Here is a 24,549-nt window from a genome sequence, read left to right on the forward strand (position 1 = left end):
TCTATGCATTCTTCTTATAAGACAGAATTTCTTATAATTTCACAAACTCCTGACTCCTTAGAAGACTCTTTCTATCTTGTCCATTCGACAACCTCCTCCTCTTCCCCAACTACTTCCACTCTTCCTCTAAGGTCTGGGAGTTTCCCACAGAAAGGAAACCAACACCTGGTCAATGTAGAATTAAACATCTCTTCAGTGCTTCTGAAGCCCCAGTACAATCCCTATTCCTAATCGTCACAATGATTAGGAATCACTACAGGTTTTAATGTCTCCTATCAGACATGGCTCCTTAAACATGTGGACAAATATGCATTTTTAATGCTGGCTCACAGCCAACACTCCACAATTGTTTGTTGAATGAAATTTGAAATCCTAAGTAAACAATGATCCATGCCAATTTCTCTTTTCTTTGAAACTTTCCAGTCTTAAACTGCAGACAAAAAGACCAATGCACAATTACTTATAAGCCTCTCCATTTTTCTCAGATGACCTCAGGAAAGAGAAAAGGCAAGAGCTGAGGGAGAAAGGGAAAAGACTAGGTTCAGTGGCAAAAATCACAGAACAGTTCTTGCACAATCATATACTGAAAACATCTTGGCCACCTAAAACCACTTTTAAGTGGGAGTCATATAATTAAAAAAGACCATTTGTATAAGGTAAGCAATAACTTTGGCCAACAGTTCTCTTGCCACTGACTTAAGCATCTTGGAATAGGTAATTCCAAAAGAAAGGTTTAGAGTAAATGAAAATGTATCCAAATCATAATCAAACAAAAATGCTACAGAAGAGATCCTTGGGTGGAGTTTTTGTTTTTTTTTTTCAGGGCCCTAACTATGTGGGATTCTTTTCCCAAGCATCATCCTAATCAGTCTTTGAAAATGAAGGATTTGCTTTTTGAACATGAAACCACATTCATTATGAAGATGGACCCCTAATTTTTATGTACTTATTCTATGCTCTGTATGGAGCATGGAAAACTGAAAGTCAAAGGTAACTTTTTCAAACAGCAAACTGAAACTACAAATGTGAAAAATAAGCAATAGCTAAAATCTGTTCTCTTCTCTGAGTGAACTGAATTACCTTACCTACACTAAATACTCTCAGTGGGGATATCACAGCTAACTTTTCCCCCATGAAATATAACTAAAGGATGAAAAGGGGGCAGCTTTACGATGTGTGAATGATGTGCTTAAGTTGTTTTATAAATAAGCAATCTGTAGGGCAAAACTATTTAACTATATTTTTAAATAATACCACATTAAGCATTGTTTAAACCTTATGTACCTGGGTAATACTGATTCATTAAATACCCAAACATTTACAGAGTTTCTCTATCAGACACCCAGTGAGGTTTCTGCCACAGAGTTGAGGGGTAAGTGAAGTTTGGGGAGATTATATACTAAGGTGAATTAGACTTGGCTTCTAGCCTGGAAGAGCACACAGTTAAATGAGAGACTTGTATAAACTTGCAGTTCGGCAAGCAGAAGAACAACGACCCTTCTGGGTCCATTTGACAGTTGAAACTTCAACCTTCATGTTTATTAAGACAGGATTGTCTAGGATGTGAAACCTGAGCCAGAGCATTGGCAGCAAATAGGGAGTAGCAGAAAAAGTAACTAGAAAATGGGAAAAGATTTAGGAGAAAGAATTTCTGGGATTTTAATGGCAGGTATATGAAGGAGGTGAGGAAGATATAATACCTAGATGTCTGGTTTGGAATGCAGGTAGGTACTGGTGTGTTGCAGTTTGTGTTTTCTGGAAGCAGATGCTGAGGCAGAGATTGGCATGATGAGTGTCTATTAGAGATCGAATGCTATGGAAGGAAGGTTGTAAAAGTAGGGTAAAGCAGAAAGACAGATCAACTGTGCAGTAAGTCTAACAATGCTTCAGCCAATCTCTCAAGAGGTCTAGAGAGTATATCACCCATTAGAGATGTCCTCAGTGAGGTCAAAATTCCTCCACTTTTGTGCTTTCATGGTGTTCAGCCATTGGGCATAAAAGAGCCCCAGGAAAGGCATAATCTCACTTGAGTGGCTCTCTGAAGCCTTCTCTATCTTAGAGCGGTGACAGGGTGGTAAAAATAAGGATAGCTTGATGCCATCTTTAAGTTATCATCTGATTTCTCTATTTTCTTTCACTGGCTATTTTTCTTGTGTCAAAGGTATATTCCTATTATCTTTTATTTTCTCTGTGTTACTTTTTGGCTTCCATTTCTTACCACTGAATATATATTCTCTTGAAAGATGTTAATAAGAATTAACTATGTGCCAGAAAAGTTCTCTCATCTCGTAGTCAAGGTATGCATCATAATTTTGTCTTTACCATTGAGGCTCAGAGAAATTTACTTAATTTTCCAGAGATTACAAAATTACTAGGTGGCTAAACCAGGATTCCAATCGGTACCTGCCTGGCTCAAAGTTTTCCTTTAAGAGTCTGAAGACTTTTTCACCTTTGAGATTATGGACAAATTCAGATGTTTTTTTTTTTCTTTCTCAACATCATTTTCTTTGCTTGCATTTAATAAATTGACTTTTGTATTTTTCCCTCCTTTTGTCTTTACCAGCCTGGATTCAATTTCTTGCAAATCTGAAACAGTTTTCCAGTTTTACCTTAAAGACTCACCTATCCTTCTTTTTGAAATATGTCTAGAAGACCTGGTCTTACCCCCAGATCTAGAAATAAGTGCATGACATAAAAGAAAGCAAATACACTAAGTCCAAAATATATGTCAATGATCCTGCTTATTTTAGTTATTACATCTCTATAATTCTGCTGCTCTGGGAGAAGTCCCATCCACCAGTTTTAAAATTGAACTTGCTGAAAATAACAACTAACTTATATGATTTGTTGAAATCACTGTCCTCTTACCACTGCCCCATGATGATATAGTACTTGGCTGGTGTCCTCCTAACTCAGGCCTTTAGCTCACAATTTACATGGCCAGCAGCCACAAGAAATGAGTCATAAGCTGGCCGGCTGTTCTCTGCAATGGTTTTGAGTCTTCTCATTTTCCTTCTGCCTTGTTCTCATTGTCTACCTGGTCCTACTGTCTACCAGACTCTTGGTGCCTTGGATTTTAATTTAGGAGGATTAGATTCCACTCCCCCAAATGTTAGATCTTGGAATTCTCCAAGGAAATTTTGTTGCTTTGTTTGCATCATGGTTTTTACTTACCAAATAATTCTGCCCATCCCTGGACATTTCAGAGCATTTACTAGCCCAAGATCCAGCATTCAGAAACCCCAACTTAGCATTAATCCATTTGGTATTTGGCCAAATATTTGGCCAATACCTGGCCACCTTGGTATTGAAAAAGAGAATCTTACACCTCTGAAAAAGGGAATCTTACAGTTGATTTATTTGATTCATATCTCTCTCTCCCTTTTCTGAAAAAAAAAAAAAATCTCAGGGACATGGACCAGGTCTGGTAAAGTGTTGGATTCCCCAGATTCTAACACCATGTTTCATGCATGGTAGTTACCCAGTAAATCTTTGTCAAATTAATCTGGCTGAGCCTCAAATTGCTCAGGGTTAGAATTTTAGAATTTCAGTGTTTAACTATGCCAGGCATTCTCCACCTAAACTAGAATGACTCAACATTTCCCTTACATATATATTGGGGATGCTGATTGGAATTGTCTATAAAAACTGTAATGTTTTAATATCCTCAAGTGAATACTGTAAAATGCATGTTATTACTATTAAATAGTCCTAAAGCCCCAAAGAAAAAGGTTTGCATTTGTTATGAATTCTGATCCTAATTTTTAATTTATCATTTTAAAAAATTGTGAAAAAAATTCTGAAACATGGAGAAAGTTTTCATTCAAAGTGAATGTTATGACCTGGATGTAGCAGCATACGCCTGTAATTACAGCAACTCAGGAGGCTGAAGCAGGAGGACTCAAGTTCAAGGTCAGCCTTGGCAACTTAGTAAGACCCTGTTTCAAAATGAAAAATAAAAAGGGCTTGGGTTGTAGCTCAGTGATAGAGCTCCCCTGGGTTCAATCCTCAGTATTATATTTTTTTAAAAAGTAAATATATGAAAATACTAGAACAGTAGAGAACCAGAGGATATTAGAATTTTGTTATCTACATTACAAAATATAGGAAACAAAATTATGTGAATTCTAGCCAAATTCAGAACCCTCCACCTAGTATTGCATCCTCCTGAGTTGCTGGAATTACAGGCACATCTCTGAGTCTATCTTCTCTGCTCTGAAGAATAGGGTTTGGGGGCTTGTTAGGGAGTCAGAATTAATCTTCATGCAGGTTTTTGTTTCTTTCTTTTTGTTTTTGTACTGGGGATTGAACTCAGTGAGGTTCTAGTTCTACCACCAAGCTAGGCCCCCTGCACTTTTTATTTTTTTGAGAGAGGGTCTCATTAAGTTGCAAAGATTAGTCTGGAACTTGCAATCCTCCTATCTAATTGCTCCAGAATTGCTGGGATTACAGGTGTGTGCCATCACACCCAGCCTGCAGGTGGGTTTTCTAAGAACTGCATTTAAAACAGTTTTCCCAGCAATGGTTTTAGTTTTGTAAGCTCATTTTCTAAGTGTTTCTTTTTAATTGTATTACTGAACACTGAAAAAATATCCAATTTTAACTTTTTCACAGAAACTTTTTTTTTCACAGAAACTTTTTTTTTCACAATTCTGGATACTCAAAACTGAAAGTATGCCTCTTAACATTTTTCTGCCTTAAAGCATACACATCTACTTCTTTTCCTTTTAAAGGTTGTGTGTCATTCCATAGTAACATTACATTGTAATTTCCTTACCCAATATTTTTATATATTGGTGAGCACTTTCATTGTTTCTGGTTGTTTTCATTTTTCTAACCAACTATCAGATTTGTCATAAAATTAAATATGTTAATGTATATACAATATATGTTTCTTTTCTCAAGCAGAAAAAAAGTCAACTATAAAATCTAGGAATAACTGAATATGAAGTAGGCTGAAATGCAGTGTGATTTTAAGTAGAGTGTGAGCAAATATATTTGACTTTTACACTAGAATATCTTTTTTTTCTTTTTTGAGTGACACCTAGTTGTAACATTGGTTCTGTAATGAAATCATCCTGTTCTTGACATACTCTACCTTTGCAGTGAACACGTCTGTGTATAATGATGGGAAACGACATGGGTAACCAATAGATGTAGCTCTCCATAAACACAGCTTATGGCTTTATTTCTCATTTCTATCCTTTTCCCTTGTCAACCAGGGAACCAAGTGTTAGCTAAGCATGACCCAGAAGATCAGGGTGCATGATGCACCCACCACATACACAAGTGTGAGCAAGGCAGACATACAATGGATACACACATGACCTCAAACATGCTCCACAGACCTCCCTCCTCCACAGGTCCTGGGTTACGGCTGCTTCTGCTCTGTTTCATCCTTCATCATGTTCCCATCCTCTTTCCAATTTCCAGACTTTTTTCCCCCAGACTTTTTTTCCCCAGACATTTTTTTTTAATCTCAGTTTTTACCTCCATCCTCCCATCTTTTATATGTGTCCATTTCTTTTTGTGTTTATCATAATTTTTATGAAATCTCAGTCTGAACTAAAAACCACAGGGGAATTTTTAAAAAATTAATAATATTTAACTACATTTATAGACTAAAAACACTGACTCAAATGGTAGGGAAAATGCCAGAAAAAAATGGTAATAAAATAAATCATTCTAAAGAGGACAATGAGGTTAGGTTGAATTCAATGTATAAACAAAAGTTCTTAACAAGAATTTGTTCTTGCTAAGAACATTTATTCATTTTAAAAAATTATTTTCTAAAGCTCTACTGATCCCAGCAATGCTATCAGCACTGGGATATAAAGTAGGAAATAATACAAACAAAAAGTCCTTTCTTAGAGTTTACACATTCTAGTTGGAAGAGGCAGAAAATGAATAAAAGAAATAAAAAGGGTATTAGATGGCAGTAAACACTATGGAGAGAAATACAACATGAAAGGGAGATCTAGAAGTCACTGGATTCAGGCAATTTTAAATAAAGTGATCTGAAATAATCAATGAAAAGAAAACATTTGAACCTAAAATAAATAGAAAAAAAGCTAGGGAAATATCATAAGAAGACTGTTTCAGGAAGCAAGAACAACAGATGTAAGAGGCCAAGGCCAAACAAGGCTACCATACTCAACTGACAACAAGGAGACAGATGAGTGAGAAGAGTGGGCCATGAGGTCAAAGGGTCAATGTCGAGCCCACAATTATAGAGCTTTATAGGCCACTACAAAGGCTTTAGCTTTCATTTGGCATGAAATGAGAAGACAATGGAAAGTTTGGGGCATAATCCAACTTCACATTTTTCATAGAATGACTACTAGATATTATGTTAAAAACAGATCATAGGTCTACAGTGGTGGAACAAAGAGAGTAAATTCAAAGGCAAATTCAAATAATCCCCAAAAGAAATGACAGACTTGACTGGTAAGAGTGACTCTAAAGTTTAGGATCTAAAATAACTGGAAGGGGCTGGGGATGTGGCTCAAGTGGTAGCGCGCTCGCCTGGCATGCGTGCGGCCCGGGTTTGATCCTCAGCACCACATACAAACAAAGATGTTGTGTCAGCCGAAAACTAAAAAATAAATATTAAAAATTCTCTCATTCTCTCTCTCTCTCTCTCTCTCTCTCCTCTCTCTTAAAAAAAATAACTGGAAGAATGGAGTTGCCATTAATTGGCAAAGGGAAGGAGATGAGATTTTGATAAAGAAGATCATGAGTGTTGTTTTTTTTTCACAAATATGAAAGGTTTGTGATGCTCACTGGATATCTTATGAAAGGATGTTTAATAAGTAACAAGAAGTATCAACATGAACTCGGGGGATTAGTCTGGAGATGGAAAGCATGCGACTGATAAATATTGACTCACTTTCTCTTATACAAAAAAGAAGGATGGGTGCTGCTACAGGATGCTTTCATGATTTAGAGTAGGGACATGATTGCATCTGGTGACCTCTATTTTATCTGTCAAGACGGAGGCAAAGTTATCTAGAAAGAGGAAGAGTTGAGGCTGTTAGTCAGCATTAAATGAGAAGATTGCCAAGTAGTATAGAGGGCTTGGCAATCTTCTCAAAGATTCTAAATTTATAGTTGTTCTAATTCGTGGTTACAGGGTCTTACTTTTGCAATGTTCAGTAACCTGTATGCTAAAACAAGGAAGGTTGTTCTTGAATTCAGGCTTGGGAATTTACTGGAGGCAGGAAATAGCAGTAGAAAGTAATGATTCTGGTGAGGGTATTATAGAATTGATAGTGACAGAACTCAAACTGAGCAAGAAGCATAGCTACTAAGCATTGTTTAAAAAATTCATATATAATACAGGAAATTGATATATATAGTAGTAGAACTCAAATGAACTAGATACCACATAGCAGAAATTATGTTTTACAGCAAGCACCAAAGTCTTTATTCACCCTAACAAGAGCACCACTTACATAAAATATAGGATGTACATTATGTACATCGAGGAAGGCAAAAACTTAAAAACCAATCTTTTTTCATAATTGAGACATTTAGTTCACTGTTCAGACAAGTTATCTTTGCATTGTCATTCCAAACTGGTTTCATTTGATTCAAGCCAAAATCCCATGTGATTCTTTCTAACTTTCCCTGGGATTTTTCAACAGACATAGGCACAATAATATAATTGTGGTTGGTCAAGTCTCTTAACAAAGGATATTATGTCTTCTCATGACATTCCAAAGAGATGAGTCAGTCCAAGTGGTGGCCTCGGAGGTGGAGGCTTCTGTTGACTTATTTCAAGGAAATAATAATCATTTAGGAAATTTTCTTTTAAAAGCCTGAAAACACCTACATTTTAAAAAGATAAATCTAGAGATTAGTGACTGCCTTTTTCATCATGCTTCTAAAACATCAGGGTGTCTACAGGTGAGTAATAAGAAGGAATTCCCAAATGGCATTCACAGAGCTCACAGTCTAGCAGTGATGGAGACTAGTCTGGTTAGTTTAAGAAGAAAGGGGCCTGTATAGGAAGGATACTGAAGAAAAACAGAAATTCAAAGAAGTGGCGGAGAACCAAGGTTGAGGAGGGTAGGGACCAGGCAGAGTAGAGACTCAGTGACAGAGGTTTCTGAATTCTTGCTTTAGAGAACTGCTGTTAACATGATTCACCCCAACCCCTTTCAGTCTCCACAACTTATTTCAGTCTCCACACACTTTATTCAAAATTCAAAATTTAGGACAAAATGAAGCTGAATGGCCAACTCTGGATCCATGGGCAGGGTAGAAGGGTAGGAGAAGGTAATAAAGTTAGAAATAGATACATAGTTTGTTCTAAGAGATCATTCCTGTGGACCAGGAACCATTTTCAGGAAAGAGGAACTACTCTCAAATCAAACAGGCACCAGAAGTTTCTGCTGAAAGGAAAGAGAGGGAATTTCAAAGATGAAGAATAAGAAAGGAAAGAAGAAAGTGTTGAAAGATGAAACAAAAGCAATCTAAATATCAGGCAAGAGAAAACAATTCCAAAACAGGGGAGAATGAGTGAGAGTTATTCTGTCTAAGAAGAGAGAAAGTGCTTCCAGGTGAGAGACCAGCCATCGTGAGGAGACCAGAAGTGGCAGAGCATGATGTGTCCCCACCTTAGTGGATGTCAGTGCAGTGTAACCAAAGCCAAGGGAAGCAATATGAAAGGTGGTAGTAAAAAGATGCATAGTCCACATTAGGATTTTGAACATGATTCTAGAGTTGCTGATGGAATCAGGTTTGCCTGGCTACAGCTAGTTTAGTTACAAACACCCATGGGCCACCTGGTTCAGAAAGATAAAAGACTTCAGAATCAGAGGGAGCGTGGTGTTACTGGCTGCTTATGTAATGTCAAAATGCACTTAATCTTCAAAATCTCAGCGTCTGCATCTGCACAATGGAAATAACAATCCCTACTATGTAGGGTTATTGTCACTATTAATAACATAAATATACATTTTCTAGAACAACATAAACAATAAAAGGTAGTGATTACTACTTCTCATGTTATTTTCTTTCTTACTTTTTGTTTGGCCATCTGACTTTCCTTCTTCTTTCAAGTTGGTTGATGTTTGTTGAATACTTATTGAATGTCATGAAAGCTGAGTGCTTTACAAGCATTTTCTCACCTTAGCCTTTAAAAAAAAATCCTCTAAACTAAGTACGTCTTTTATCTCTTTTTTGAAGATATTGGCTCTGAACTTTGGAGACTTGATTGACATGCTCAAGATCAGACTTCCAGGATATGAACTGTAGGCTCCCTGGAAGCAGAACCAGTCCAAACTTCTACTGTAGGGCCTTGCTCATTACTCTAAAGGCAGTGTTAATCAGGTTGCATTAGATAAAGCGATAGATATAACTCCCATTTATAATTCCAAATGAGGACTTTACATAAAATTTCTATAGGAGTATTCAAAAATAATTATTATTAAGTAATTAAATATGAATATTACTTTGCTTTATTTTTGCTTTTGAACTTCCAGATCAGTGTATCACTTAGCTGTTCCTTGTGTAAGAAATCACCCCAGAATGTAATGACTTAAAACAAAGAAAAGGTGTTTTCACGTTTCCTGTAGATGGTCTGGGTGGTCCTGTGGTCTGTGCCAGATTGACTGATCTCTGTTGGCTTCTGACATATATATGGAAGTGGTCAAATGGTGGGTTGGCTGGCAGCTAGATGATCTAGCACTGTGTCCTAGTTTCATATTGCTGCTATAACACATTACCACCAACGTAGTGCCTTAAAAAGGCACAAATTTATTATCTTACACTTCTGGAGATCAGAAGTCTGAGTGCACTAAAGTCAAGGTATCACAGGACCATGTCCCTTCTGAAGGCTCTAGAGGAGAAGCTGCTTTCTTGGTTTTTGGAGCTTCCAAAGGTAGTTGCAGAGCATTCCTTGTCTCATGACCCCTCCCTCCCTCTTCAGAGCCAGCAGTATAGCATCTTCAACCCCTTCTCTGACTTCCCTTGCTTCACTATCACAACTTCTGTGACTCTGACCTGCCAGCCTCTTTTTTATTGTTGTTGTTGTTTTGTTATTTTATGTATTTATTCTTATGTGGTGCCGATGATCGAACCCAGCACCTCCCACATGCTAGGCAAGCACTCTACCACAGAGCCACAATCCCAAGCCTCCTCCAGCCTCCCTTTTAAAAGAACCCTTGCTATTACAATAAACTCATCAAAATAATCCGGGATAATAGCCTCATCTCAAAATCCTTAATTTAATGGAAACTTTAAAGTCCCTTTAGCCATGTAAGCTAAGATATCCACAGGTTCTGGTGATAAACTGTGGGCATCTCTAGGGGACTGCGGGAGTTCATTGGTCTCACATGGATGGCTTCCTCACATAGCTGGCATCTCCTCCTGAAGGCTGCCTCAGGCCCCCAAAACACCAGGTCAGGCTCCAATGTGCAAGTACTTGTCTGCTCTTTGCCACTATCACTTTTGGTCCCTGTAACCAAAGCAAGTCACATACACGGTCAACCTAGATTCAAGAGAAAGAAATCTAGTCCAGTCTTTGTGGGAGGATCAATAAAGTCACATTGTAAAGGCTTAGATGCAAGGACAGGAGACATTTGTGGCCATTTTTTTACAATCTACATGGCAAGAACAGAATGTGAGTAAAGACAGTAAGACAGGTTCCACCCTGGTTGGAATAATTGAGGTCTTTGTATAGGCTATTTTCTCCACCTAAAATGCTCAAAACTCATTTCTTTCTTCCAGGCTAAATTATTTACCTCCGTCTTATCACAGATTCGATATGACCTCCTCCAGGAAGCCTCCTCTAACCCCAAACCTCATAATGTTCCTGACACCATTATCTTTGCACTGTCATTATTCGGTACTGACCCCTAATATAACACTTAACACGCCCTATTGAACTCACCTGTTTATTTTTTCTGCCTTTCATCTTAGACTACAAGCTTTTTATGGAAGAAAATGAACCTTAGTTGTCCTCTCTTTCCTATTACTTAGCAATATATGCTGTATATAGTAGGTAAATAAGAATTTATCAAATAAACATATTGATAAATGTTTTAGGAACTCCATCCTTCAGTGACTGCTAGTTTAATATATACTTCTCCATGAATCCTTGCCCTATAACTATTTTTTTTCCTACTTTGGAACCCAGCATTCCATTGATAAGCTAATTAGGAAAGAAAGAAATTACCAGTACTAAACATTAATCACAGAAAAAGTTTTCCTTGGAATAAAAAGTTAAATTGTGACTTTGGAAACTCAACAGAAAAAAAATTGACTGTAAATTTTTTCAGAAATCGACGGATTGCTGCCCAGAGTGTTAACTAGGGATCTCTGAGGCTGTCTTCAGCTGGGTGGTCAGTCAAAATTAAGAACCCAAGGCTAACTTGCCTGGAATTCCTTCAAGCTAAAACCAAAATAAAAGCTGAGGTATTTTGGGATGTTTCCAGGAAGGTCTTAAGGGGGCTGCCTGATTGCTGCTAATACATAAGGCAGAAGGCAAAGATTTCTGAAATTACATGACTCAAGGGCTAAGATTCCCAAACTGCAGACACAACATGAGTAAGCAAGCCGCTCCAAATTGCCAGTGGAATTAAGGAATCAAAACGGAGATGGTGAGTTACAAGAAACAGAGCTTGTTTGGGGGGAAAAGATACTCTGTATGCCTGTAACTAAGAAAGCCAGCTATAATATAAGCTAAAATGAAATGCACAGATGTTTAATATGATGAAATAGCCAGGGAGGAACCCACCCCCGTGTTATTCTCCAGGGTCTTATTCTATGGATCACACATGGAATAGGGGTGGGTCTTATGCATTTTTTCAACTTAGGTAATGATATTTTTATAGCCTGAGTCATCAAGGACAAAAATGAAAAAAGACAGCACTGAAGCCCAAAACAGTCACCTTAGCTAATGTTTAAAATCTTCGGTGTTTCTATTCTAATGTTAAAACTGTCACCATTAATGCACTGAATATTTCACAGAATTTCAATTAATCTTACCTTAAAACAGATCATGGTCTAATAACAACAATTACAGGTCCTTCTAGGTCTTTTGAAGAAATTTCTGAATACTAAGACTTCAAGAAGAGTATTCCCTACAAGCCCCATTCTTTTCTATTTGAAATGTAGTCTTGTAATTCCCATTTGTATAAATTGGCTGCAGTCTATAGTCATTAATGTTGAATTCTTGTATTTTAAAATTTGAAGCCATAATTCATTTAATCTTCACAACAACCCTGAGAAGTAGGCATAACATTACACTCATTTTTCAAATGCAGAACTAGACACAAAACATTTAGCCAATTGTCCAGGGTCATGTAACTATCACATGACACACTCCAATCTAAGCAGGTGATTCCTGAACCTATTCCACCAATCATAGCACTACACTACCTATCGGATACACTGTGTCCCTCATCCTAAAGCCACTGTTGACCATGGATACATTTGGGTGATTTGGAAACATCCTAATAGAGTCATTTCAATTTAACAAAGGCCTCACACATTCAAGGCAAGAGCTCTACTGCTGAGCCACATTGTCAACCTAATAAATATCCCTTGATGGATGTTCAATATGAAAATCTTTATTAGCCTTTCCCCCACAAGACTCACACTTACTATTTTTAAAATTCTCTTAAGATGCTTTTATAATTGCTTTATTAACTGAGAGATGAATACAAATCTGAGCCTACAAAGAGATGTGTGAGAAATAGTATTTATTTATTATAACTAAACCTACATATTTAACATTTAAATCTATATATTTAACATTTGACAAAATTTTATTTTTAAGATGAATATAGTTTACATCATGCTATCAAAATCTGTTGGAATGAAGTATATTATCAGCATGACTGTCTAGTCACATGTTTTACAGTTTTTATCAAAGAACTGATTTGACTAAAAAAAATTAAAACATAACAAAATTTTTTGGAGGTGCAGGGGATCACATAGGCAAGGGCTCTGTTACTGGGCTAGATTCCCAGTTCTTAAACTTTTTTTGTGAGAAATGAGCTGGGGTAGGGGATCTTGCTATATTGCCCAGCTAACCTTGAACTTGAGATTCTCCTGACTCAGCCTCCCAAATAATTAGGACTACAGGCTTATTCCACCACACTCAGCTCCCAAATGACAATCTTAATATATAATCTTATTATAAAAACAAGTATTCAAAATTGTCATTGTTCCCTAATAGTGATTATCCAAAAGCAATAGCTTTATTTGAAATGAATGGTGTTAAACATTTAAGAGCTTTTTATCTAGTCATGTTTGACCAAAAAGATCTTAACGCAGTCCTTTATCAAAGATTTTGCTGCTTGACCTTTTAATCTTTTACCATCCTTATTCATCCATTCAAAAGCTTGAAGCTTTTGAGGATTTTTTTTTTTTTTGAGGATTTTGCCATCTTTTAATCTAAAAGCTATATATAGAGAAAAATGCAAAGCCAACCATTGAAGTAAAACACAATATTGGTATAAGAATGTGTAAATTCTCTCAGCAGCTTTAAGTCAACCTCTTTCAAGCCAATAAAAATTAATTTCCAAATCACTTACTAGATTTTATTGTAGTTTTCTAATTATGAGTTGAATATTATCTCTGATATCTCTATTCAACAAAAGCATAAGTTTAAACATTTCTATATATTTATATTTGTTGCAACTCAAATTTGATTTGCTGTTTATGCTACCTCTATTTCTCTCATTTAGCAGTGGTTAGCCTCTGCTATATACAATAAGTTCATTTACAATTCTGATTTGAGTTTTCTTTTTTTAACTCTTTTTTTTATATATATATGAACAGCAAAATGCATTACAATTCTTATTACACATATAGAGCACAATTTTTCATATCTCTGGTTGTATATACAGCATATTCACACCAATTCATGTCTTCATACATGTATTTTGTATAATAATCATCATCACATTCCACCATCATAAATTACCCTATGCCCCCTCTCTTCCCCTCCAGCCCCTCTGCCCTATCTATTCCTTCCATGCTTCCTCTCCCTATCCCACTATGAATTAGCCTCCTTATATCAAAGAAAATATTCAGCATTTGGTTTTTTGGGAATTGGCTAACTTCACTTATCATTATCTTCCCTAACTCCATACATTTACCTGCAAATGGCATGATTTTATTCTCTTTTATTGCTGAGTAATACTCCATTGTGTATATATGCCACATTTTTTTATCCATTCATCTATTGAAGGGCATCTAACAGCCACATCAATGTTTATAGCAATTCACAATAGCTAAACTGATTTGAGTTTTCAATAAGAAACTATTTTCCACATGAATTAACAAATAAAAGGGATGACATAGAATATTCTTTAAATCATTAAGATTGTTAAATAAACTTTGGTAAATAGACGGAGAGACTTCAGAAAAACATATTGAAATGATTTCATTTAAGAAGGTTATTATGTGCTGGATTAAAAAGAGTGTTAATATTAATACAACTGAAATTAATGTAACTATAACAATGTTTAAAATTTTTAAAAATTCAACTTCTTTTTTATCCTTATCAGGCCAGGAACATAGCATTCTTTTTGAAGAAATTTTCATTTCAGGAATGAGAGCTTTCTTAATTTGTCCAATTTCTGTTCTGCTTCATTCTTCTTTTAATATTTTGCTTACTCGAGGATAAATTTCAACAGCTGGACTTCAGGAAATGGTCTTTGTTTCAAGATCTGCACACATTGGCGGGCATCATCAATTTTTTCAAGAAATTTAAGTGGAGACACATAACAATGTTGACACTGTCATTAATTCAAGCTTCTGTTTCTCTCATTTCTTTCATTCTTTCAATTTGTGAAATATATTCTTGATTAATCAGATTGCCAACATCACAGAGAGCTGTTGGGAAAACTGTTTTCTTTTCCCTGTTCCAATGTGTCCATAAGCTCCTTAAAATACTGGAGAACAACTTCCTTATCACCTTGGACCATTTTCTCAGAATAAGATTTTTGTTCTAGCTTTTCAATAAGATGAGAAAGATCTGTCCAGTGTGGATCAGTTAACTATTTAAGCAGTTTTTGAGGTGTGTCCTTTTCTTTCAGATCAGCACTTTGAAGGTCATCTATAGAATAACCATGATGTTGAACTATAGTGAGGCAATGACTACACACTAATATTTTATCTAGTAGACAATAAACATTTAATGGCTGCCAATAATGTTCAGGGTAGGTGACAATATCTGGATAGTCTTGCTGGTACTTTTCAATAATAGCTCTTAATGCAAAATTAACAGGTAATGATTCAATACCAGTTGGAGCAATTTCAATAACACTTCTGCAATTAGGGTACTTGAGTGGAATTCGTAAAGGTCTCTATATATAAAAGTTACCAGATGTCTGAAGAACATTTTCCAAACAATTTCTACAAAATGTTATGAGAGCATGGTAGTACATGAGAATCTTCAAATATACTGTAACAAATGGGTCACATTAACTCATCCTCAGAATTTTGCATTTCTTTATTGATCTCCTGATTCAGATACTATATATGCTTTATCTTCTCCAACTTTTCCAGATTCTTTGTTATTCACAAAGAGCTGGGCAAGTCCACCATGAGGACACAGAATTCCTCAGCAGCCACCAGATGAAAGGTTCCAGGTGTCCCATTATAATTAAATCTATTTAAACCCCTGTCCTCACCTCTCTATTTAGCTAGCAAGAAATCCCTGCTGTTATTAGGACCCTACCTTATACAGTATCAGTTTATTGAGAATGGGGGCATGTTTATCCCTTGGTCATCACTTAGAATCTCCAAATGTCCTTTGCTATTGCTTGCATGGTTTCTGCTCATCTGACTATTGTGTTTCTTTGGGACTCCATGTCCAGGTGCTGAATATGGGAGTCGTAGGAAGCACTGGGAGGTTCCATACCCAGAACCATTCTCTTGAGATGCTCCATTTTTTGAGATCTCACTATGTCTCCAGGACATAATCATAACAGGGACACACTTACCCTCATAGATCTTGGCTTTCTTTTCTAGCTTAAACAAAATATCTTCTTTCTGATGAAACACAAGACTCTTTCCCCATATACATGGCCAAAAACATTGCTAAAGATCAAACTCTCTTCTTGAAAAGGCAGGCAGAAAGAAATATATCTATACAAATTAATATTGCATGTTTGTTCTAATGTCTTGTTATAATTAAAATAATGTCTTGTTATAATTAAAATAATGTCTTGTTATAATTAAAATAATGTCTTGTTATAATTAATTGTTATAACATGTCTTGTTATAATTAAAATAATGAGGTTACAAAATTTAGTTCAGCCTCACCAATGGTTCCTTTGATCTAAGCAATGGTTCTCAAAGTGTGATCCCTGGACCAGCAGGACCAATGCAATTTTTGGGCCCCATCCCAAATGCTGAATCTGACCTCTTAGGATGGTGCCATTAATCTGTTTTAAAAAAATCTTCCAGGGGGCTGGGGATGTGGCTCAAGCGGTAGCGCGATCGCCTGGCATGCGTGTGGCCCGGGTTCGATCCTCAACCACCACATGTGCACAGGGATGTTGTGGGCGCCGAAAACTAAAGAAAATAAATAAATAAATAAACAAACAAATAAATAAATAAATAATCTTCCAAATGATTCTGATGCTCTCTGAGTGTTGAAGACCACTAGCTTAGGTTATGTATTTATGTATCATAATATAGACTGTAAACTCTTGAAATGAACTATGTACTTATCTCCTCCCTTAGCCTACAAAGTCTGTAAGAGCCAGAATCATGCCAGTCTTTCACATGTTTATATAGTTACATCCTCTTAGCCTAACATTAAGAGTGGAGGGGAAATATAGCAAGTGCTCATAAGTATTTGTTGCATGTATCAATAAATAAATGTTAATAAATGCTTTATTTGTCTTCAGGATTATCATTCTTTCTTTACTAGGGGATTATTCAGCTTACAATTATGAACTTGTAACAATACCTAAAATTAATTCAATAACTTTTGATAATGTAATAACCTGTTGAGCCCAAAACTTTTCTTAGGGGAACTGAAAGCAGATATACCCTTGGGGTATTCTGCAGTATGGCTGTGTAAATTTATGGGTTTCTTCATTACTACCTATTTATTGAAAATCTACCTCTTTTAGGTCTTAAGCTTTGGGAGCTAGCTAATTAAAGTGCATACTTAGCTCAAAAAATATATCTCAGTATCAAAATTTAATTAATTCTATACCACTATACAAATATGTTAATTACCATAGATGATAGGAGAATGAGCAGATACAGTCATGTGTGTGTTCTGAGTAAAAAGAAAAGTATACAGGACACTGCAGTTTCCCAGCCTTGTCAAAGGATATCAAGAATAATGCAACCTACTACAGACGGATAGGCAACATATCATTCAAATAATTAAATACATATATTTTATTAAATCTGTTTTTGTATTACTAATCATATTCATTTGGATGATGCATAGATTCTCCAACTTAAAATTGTAAATCATTGTATTTACTAACAATCATTGAATTTCTACTGTGCCATGTAGTTTCAAAAGCAAACTTCATTTTTATCATACTACACTGAGATTATTCCCTAAGAGCACTTGAGTGTTCCCTCAGAAAACTGGGAATCTAAGAGAGTACATGAAACAAAGGTAGAGTAAAGTTAAAGAAATCCATTAATAATCATTCAGATATTTTTCAATCTGGGTGGAAGAAGAGGGATTGGGTGAGAGGAAGGAAAAGGGTTGATCTGAGATTTATATTAATGAGCTTTGTATTATTTTGCTTGCCAATTGACCCTCCAGACTGGTATGACCATGAGTCTGCTCACTTAGTAAGAATGCTCAATGCAGTCCAAAGGTCTCGGGAAGAGAAAGAGGCTGCGCAATAAGAGAGAGTCCAAAGCAGGACTATAGACTAAAGTACATGGTGGATGAGTTCATCTGGTGAGGACTTTTTACAGAGGAGTATAATGGCCCTTGGAATCATAGCAAAAGAGAGGAAAACCCACAATACAGATGGGAAGGCAACATTGGCATAGAACTAACAGAACAGCATTGGGAGGTGGCCACAGGGTGCTGTCCCTGAAAGCAATAAGTAAATGCATGTTCTTGAAAGAAAAAGGTGAAGGAACTCTGTCAATAAGGCATTCATTCTGTAGTTTTTACTATTTTTTTGTACTTTTGTATTTTTCCCAAAGGTTTTCTGGAATGAATATGTATTGCTATTATAAACAAAAGACAAATGTTGTTAGTTTTGAATAGCTCTCACATATCCAACCAATCAACTTATCTGCCAACTTCAAAAGGATAAACAGCTTTTACCTTCCCCATTGTACTGTAAGTGGATATTCTAAAGTCACTCTGACTTAAAGTAGAGAATTAAGTGGGAATAAAAAGGAGCCTCAAAAGGAGCATCATGATCCCACATAAAGACCAAGATTTTTTTTTTTCTAATTTGAAAGGAAAGTGTTATGAAAAGCAATTGGGTAAAGAGAAAGGGCTGAAGCAAAAGCCACTTTCTGTATCATTCCTGATTTAAAAAGTGACATATAAATGGTTAAAAGGATGATGTAATTCTTGAACAAATATGGACTGAAAAGAACCACTGTTAATAGCTTCCCTGGAAGCCAATCAAGGCTTGTAGTTTGAGAAATAATTATTAATCTCACTGTTTAACATAATGTGTTTCTTGGCCCTGAAGTTAATTGAAGAAAGCCAAGGATCATCATCCCAAGACACAAACTAGGCCAAAATGACAATATTTTCTAAATCAATGCACAGTAGTGACAGCCTCTGAATAAACTCTGCATAGGTTGATTATATAAATGATATAACCATAATTTTTTTCTAAACTTAAAATATGCTCTGGACCTGAAATAAGTAAACATTTAAAATTCTTTGACAGATCAATTGAAAAAAAAATGGATGATGAAAATAATCAAAGATTTTAAAAGGCTGATGTAGCATATTTTAAAAGCATGATCATAAAAAAAATTTAGTGAGTAGGGAGACACATTTACATTGTGAAGCTATAAGAAGATTTCAAAAAGTGATTACCACAAAAGTCAGGATAGTAGCTACTACTAAGGAAATGGAGAGTTTTGCAATGGAGTCAGAGGACAAAGGAAGAATATCAGGGCTAGTGGAAAAAGAACTATAGTTTTACCTGGTATTCTTGTTTCAAATAATTTATTAATCCTTAAAAATTAAGTTAATTTTTTTCAGATTAGCATATTTATGCTCACAAAAAAAATCACATGTATTTTGTATTGAATCTAGTACTTTAAAAATTCCAACAGTACTTCTCAACTGGAAGTGATCTCTCTCCCCACCCCACCCACAGCTATTCCTTATCCAGAAAGGTTTAGAAATTTAGGATAATTCATAGGGACAAAAATTAATTATAAAAAGTACTGTAGGGGCATTTAGTGGTCATTATGATGAGAGAACATTAGCAACATTATAAGGAATAAGTCCATAAGCATCCTGTAGCATAAAGAAAGGCCCCATACAACAGGAAAATTATGCCACCAAAAATGTCTACTGTCATCAAAGTAAAACTAACCAATCAATGATTATCACCTAAAGTCCTGTGATATCACATCTATATATTTTATAATGCTTGTTTCTGTCCGTGAAGAATGAAAATACCACCTTACACACACACACATATGCATGTATGTTTTATGTTTATACATATGTATACACACAGCTGCATTATATGATAAATGTGTGTGTATATATCTTTATATCTATATATCTATATCTATATATAACTATAATATCTTTTACTAGGCTGAACAGTTTGCTTCTTAGTTTGTTAAGTTATATTGTGATTGTATATTTGTTAAGTTCATGCATTTCAGAGGCAAACCATTTGGAAGCAAAATAGGAAGAAAGATATTCAATCCTTCTAAAGTTCAGTTCATTTATATATAAAATAAGAACAATATTATTAGCTTCTTGTACCAGTTAACTATTACTTAATATTCAACAACCTCAAAACTTAGCCTTTCAAGCAATTAACTACTCATTATAACTCCTAATCCGTGCTGGGGGGATTACTCAGGTCTCTGCAGTCTCCCAGAAGGAAAACTGGGAGCTTCCTTAGAATGTCTTAGCTCTTCTCCGTACATGTCAAATGTATCAACATAAAGTTAGTCTAGGCCTGTCTACTGGTAGTGACAGAGGTTCAAAAAACAGAAGGGAAGTGTACATGCACTTTTTCAAGTCTCTGATTGCATCAAATTTCTAGTGTTTCACAAATCAGAGGGTTAAGCCCTAAGTTTGTATTGAAAGAAATTATTATAAGGATTCAGGGACATGTGAAAAATTGAAGCCATCAATACAATCAACCCCCCATACTACGTTACAGAGGTATTGTGAGAATCACACATGTTATGAATGTAAACTACACTGTACTGTGTCTAGCATACAGTAAGTGCTCAATAATTATTAGTGACTAAAAAGAATAAGAATAATATTTCAGACTTAGTGTAGTATAGCTAAATGCAAATATAGCTAAATATAAGTTAAAAATTACAGCAATTTCTGAATTTAAGACTTTATTTCTAGAAAAAAAAAATTAGATGATGAAGACCAAAAATTTCAACATTACTGACAGTTTATTATTTAGATCTGAGTTGATTTCATTTCAACCTCTTGGAAGAAAAAAAAAACAAGTATTCAGGAAATAAACTCTCCTAGAATCTCATTAGCAATGAGATAGACTGATAGTTGAAATGAGATGTAAAGAAAAATTTTTGTTTCTGGTGTGAAGTTTATTTCTGTCCAATGAATTTCACAAACAGCCTTGAAAATATTGAACTTGAACCCCAAGAAGGTGAAAAGTATGTTGAAATTTCTGAGAAGAGCTCTTCATAGGGTAAGTAAGTTTTCATTCTTAATTAATTATTGTGAACTGATGTGGTATTATTGGACCTTGAAAATAGCTTTAAAAAAAGCTTTAGGCAAACAAAGTTTTTCACTGACCCTTTGGAATATGCACTGGCCCTACCCATAGTTCCACTTTCAAGCCCAGCACGTAATGTGCATGTAACCTGCATTAGCTTGCTGTATCTGCAAAGAGAGAGGTTGGTGATGCATGGAAAATGGACAAATGCAATGAGCCAATCAAGTAGGGGGCACCAAATTATTTCCTCTAATCCATTATCTTACTGACTTTTGCTTTCTACCCAGAAATACACAGGCACAAAATATCTTACATAATCAGCTTTTTTTTTTTTTTTTTTTTTTTTTGTTAAAGGCATGTAACTGTTTCTTACCCTGCTGTTTTAGATCCCCATTGCTGCTGTGACAAATTTAGGGACTTAAACCAATATACACACTGGAGGTATCAGGAGGCTCTAGAAGAGAAACCATTTCCTTGACTTTTTAGCTTTTAGATACCACCTGCATGTCTTGGTTCAAGGCCCCTTCCTCCCATTTCCTATCCAGCAATGTGGCATTTTCAAATCTCTCTCCCTCTAGCTCTCACTCTTATCCTCCTCCTGCTGCTGCTCCATATTCTCTTCCTGCTCCATATTCTCCTCCTCCTCCCCTTCCTCCTCCATTTCATCTTCTTTTTCTTCATCTTTCTAGCTGGAAAAAGAGGCCAATAGAAATTCAAATTCATAAAAAAAAAATAAGTCAAGGTTGTGGGCTGAGGTGATCAGAGAGAAAAAAAAAAGACATGAGCTGAGATTGGATTTTAATGGAAAGGATCCAGATAAACTAAAATATTTTTAAAATCTAAGGAAGAGAGATAGGAAAGTTAAAAAAAAATCACTGTTGGCGAGGTTAATGAGGATTGTCTTGTCTGAACTGGAAATGTGTTGAAGGGAAATGAGATTTGGTGAATTTTAAAATTTGTTACGCTTTCCAAATTAGCAAAGAATTTAGGGCTGATTCTGCAAATCCTGGATCCTATTTCAGGCTCCTGAACAGTTGAAAAACTGAAGGAAAATGTTGTCTTGAAAAAAAGCACAACTATGTGATTGCAGAAAGAATCAGAGGGAGAAAAGACAAGCAGTGGGGCCAGTTAGGACATGGTTAGTCTCTGGAGGGGGAAAAGCTGGCAGAGCAACAGTAGCAGAAGAAAATAACTGAGACCACACATACTCACTCTCAAGGAAAAGCAATCACCTGGGGGTTTCAATGTTGTTCTTCTCGCTGTTGTTTTCTGAATTGAGCTGATATTGAAGAGAGAGAAGCAAAGAGGAATTTGAGGGAGGAGTCAAAGATTACTTTTGAAACAGACACAGGAGAGATTAAAAGAGTGGCCAGGTATATGGAGAAGGTGAAGAACTTGGTTTGGATCAGATACATTTGAAATGGTAAAGAGTCATAGTAAGGACTGGCAATGAGAGACCCAACAGCCAAACAATTAGGTTTGGAGGAAATGATCAATGCATACAAAGGACAGGCTGCAAGTGAGTGAGAACCAGGCAGAAGGGAATCTTCTTGATTGCCGCTGTGCCAGGCAAGGAAGACCTGAGGGCAGGCAGACACTCTGAGGGGGATGTCTTACTTCTGTGAATATAATCTACAGATTCACTGCCATTTCTCAGATTCTAGAGCCTGCCCTAGGGGTGGTGTCAAGTTAAGGGAAACTCTTTCCCCACATGCCTAATGAGGAACAGTGGTCTTGGGTTTCTTAAAATAGAGAATCCTCTGAAAAATCAGCCATGCTACCAAAATAAATCAGAGAGTGGAAAGGCTGGCTATAAGCAAAGGACCAGGCTTGTGGATCCCTGAATGTTGAAGCTCTCAGCTCAGATGGGTTGCCTTTCCTATAGAACTTCTTGATAGGCCCACAAGATGACTGCTTCTTTCCAAAACAATTAACAGATTTTAAGGTAATGGGCAATGTTGGGAGAAGAGACTATCTATGGGGGAAAATAAGTGTAGTATTCTGTTGAAAATAAATTAAACAATGCTAGAGCATGCCTAGCAACTCCTTCTACAAATGTCAAACATGATTTTCTCTTCTTGTTTTTAGCCTTGTTTCATCAGCTGTCATTCATTAAACACCATTTTGCTGGGGTTGGGGTAAAAAAGAAGTTTATTATTGTGGCTTCTCTGGTAATTCCATTTCTGTTTCAGTTCCTCCCCTAGATTGTTAAGTCATATGGCCATAAAGAGGCTCCAGTGATTGTTTTGTGTTCAGGGTCCATATGCTTCCTCTTCTCTCTTTTATCATTTGAAAGGTCAATGAGGAGCCTCAACTCACCAGTGATTTTTGTTATCTTTTACTTGGTAAATTCCTTTTCTGCCTTTGACTTATAGTTACTTCCTATAGAGAAAGATACTTGTCATCAAAATTTTTGCAAAATAATTGTCCCATTAAAACCAATAGAAACTTTTAAAAATCAACATTTGTGCCATCCAACTAATGCATAATTGCTTTAAAAATGCACATATTGGAAGATTTATGCCTCGCATTGTGGCAGAAATAAGAGGTTTCAGTTCCATAAACTTTTACATGAAAGTGGTCACCATGAAATTGGCTGAAGAGCATGGGCAGGCTCAATTAGACAGCAAGAACTAATGACTGTTTGGAAATCAGTATTGATGTCTACAGCTCCACAAGTATGCTAATTAGGGAACCAAAGAAACATTCCCCAGAAAGATAGAGTAAAAGAGGAGAGAAAAATAAAATGGATAAAACAAAGGCTGAATGACACAGCAGACCAGTTCCAATCCCAGTTCTGGCATTTACTAATTATATGGTCTTGGGAAAGTTACTTTATAAGTCAGAGTCTCAATTTTCTTACTTATGAAAAGGACATGATGGTAACTTCATCATGGATTTTTGTGAGGAATAGAGAAAACTGTTTTCTTAGTTCATCATGATGGATAAGCCTCATCTATAACCCAATGAGAAGACAGGCCGAGGTTTAGCTTCAGGGAGAAAAAGAAAGGAGTGGGTGCTGGGCATGAAGAGGAAAGGAGGGAACACCAGCACAGATTTTACTTGCTTAAGAAATTTCCCCAGGGTTAGCTGTGTTTTTTGCCCTTCAACACTTTAATGTTTTTGCAATTGAGTCATAACGGCTCATAAAGAAAGATGCAAAAATCCCATTGTTTCTTGGGGGAAAGCATAAGTATAAAATGGCATTTAAAAGTCTACAATTATTACAGTAACCCTCTCAGTGATAAAAAACAGTTTTCACAGAGAGATGACAGATTTTTCACAGAAACAACCAAAGCTCACAGTTTTTTATTCCATGCAAGTCATAAATGTGTGATGTTTTTATGACTCTGGGAGAAGAGAGTCGCTGCCTAGTGGAACTGTTCTTTCTTCCTAGCATAGAATCATTAATTCCGTATGCTCTGGGCCTATGGTGGTTTGAGTTAGAATGAAGTTGGGGCATGAGGATCGGTGAAAGAGGAGAAGAATGATCCATCCCAAATTCTATCCATACAAAGTAGAACATGGTTTTGTTGTTGCTGGTCTCCCCCACCCAGGGATGGAACTTAGGGCCTCTCACATGATATGCAAGCAAGTATTCTAGCTTTGAGCCACATCTTCTTACCCTGAATATGTTCTTCTTAATGTTCACCACAGAGTCATTTTAGAAGAGTGA

At 36.2% G+C, this 24,549-nt stretch overlaps 1 long non-coding RNA gene and 1 pseudogene across 1 annotated transcript in view; both read right to left on the bottom strand.

Moving 5' to 3' along the window:
- LOC144365434 (uncharacterized) overlaps positions 1 to 24,549 on the bottom strand; it is a 105,647-nt gene that overhangs the window by 4,644 nt on the left and 76,454 nt on the right. The gene's annotated exons all lie outside the window — the stretch shown is intronic.
- Positions 14,268 to 17,179, bottom strand: LOC101956403 (tripartite motif-containing protein 59-like; annotated as a pseudogene).

The sequence above is a fragment of the Ictidomys tridecemlineatus genome, chromosome 7 (genome assembly GCF_052094955.1).
Source record: "Ictidomys tridecemlineatus isolate mIctTri1 chromosome 7, mIctTri1.hap1, whole genome shotgun sequence".
NCBI classification, from domain to species: domain Eukaryota; kingdom Metazoa; phylum Chordata; class Mammalia; order Rodentia; family Sciuridae; genus Ictidomys; species Ictidomys tridecemlineatus.